This window comes from Protopterus annectens, chromosome 6.part1 (assembly GCF_019279795.1).
Source record: "Protopterus annectens isolate FY-2018-M chromosome 6.part1, PAN1.0, whole genome shotgun sequence".
NCBI lineage: Eukaryota > Metazoa > Chordata > Ceratodontiformes > Protopteridae > Protopterus > Protopterus annectens.
In genome coordinates, this window is record NC_056738.1 from 235207463 (window position 1) to 235208816 (window position 1354).

The window sequence follows — 1354 nt, forward strand, 5'->3', positions numbered from 1 at the left end:
ATATTACTGCATGAGACTTATACAAATACAGAGCAGCAGCCAACATCAGGGATACAACTGGAAGAAAAATATAACAGTTGTGATTGTAAAGCTGATACTGCAAATTACTGTGGGTCAGTACTGTGGCGATGGTCACTTGAGACAGCTATACAGAACAGTGTAAAACTCATCTTCACACTCTGAATATTTAACTTCCATGTATTTAAGACTCAAGATAATAGGCAGTAATTTTTTGAGGGGAAATGTAAAGCCATTAAGATTTCTTATTACAATTTACAAAAACATTTTACTTCCTTTGCTGTTCAAAAATTATACTCTTCCTGCCGTACTGCGTGAACAGAGGCCTGTGCCACAGAAGTGGATTTAATAAAACTACTGTCATGATGCAATGCCACAGGTCTGGTTTCTGGTTACTGACATATGTGTTATCTTAGTGTAAAACCTTGCAGTTTCTGCGTTAATATACCACACAAGAGGAAGTCCTAGTGACAGTCTCAGTTACAAATTCGGCTTGCAGTATCATTTGCACCACATGCGTCTGCCTCTCTACCATCAGATGCAGAATGGTGAGCAGAACAGTTCAGTGTCCATTGACCACAGAATCTCATACAGATGGAAGCAGAAAAAGTCCATTACTGTTCCGGCTATTACAGAAAGACATATTTAGTCACGTAATGTGCATGCATGTGTGCGTATGTTTACATACTGGACATAGATATGAGTAAATGGAGAGAAGCAGCAGTGGGAGTTTCATTTCAAAACTAAGCAACAAACTGAAAACTCAAAACATACAATCTTTACAGTACCGTAAACTAGAGCCTACTTTATTTCCACAGTAAAGAAGAAAGCTGGCAGGACTGCAACACTGAGAGATTGATGTCTATGTTGTCTGGTGATGTAAACTGATTAACTGGGACGAGAGCTGATTAAAAACTGCTCATGTAGCCATATGCAGGGACAATTCAAAACTTCATTTCTCCACGTCAGTCATTACAGCAATCTCATACACATAAGACTACCTAGATGGGCAGTAATAAATATTTGTTCTAGAACAGAAAACTTATGAGAAAACCGTGGTCCAATTAAGAGGTGAAACTCTAGGTTTCATGTCAGTGCACCAAAGGAAAGCCTAGCAAGAGACAATACTGCAAATTGAAGGTCCTGAAAACAACTTTCAATAAACTTCAAATTATACCTATATATTTAAATCGATGTGTGTGTGTGTGTGTCAATATATATACATATATATATATATATATATATATGTATACACACACATGTACATAAAAACACACGCACACCTGTGTGTGTGTGTGTGTGTGTATATATATATATACATATATATATATATATA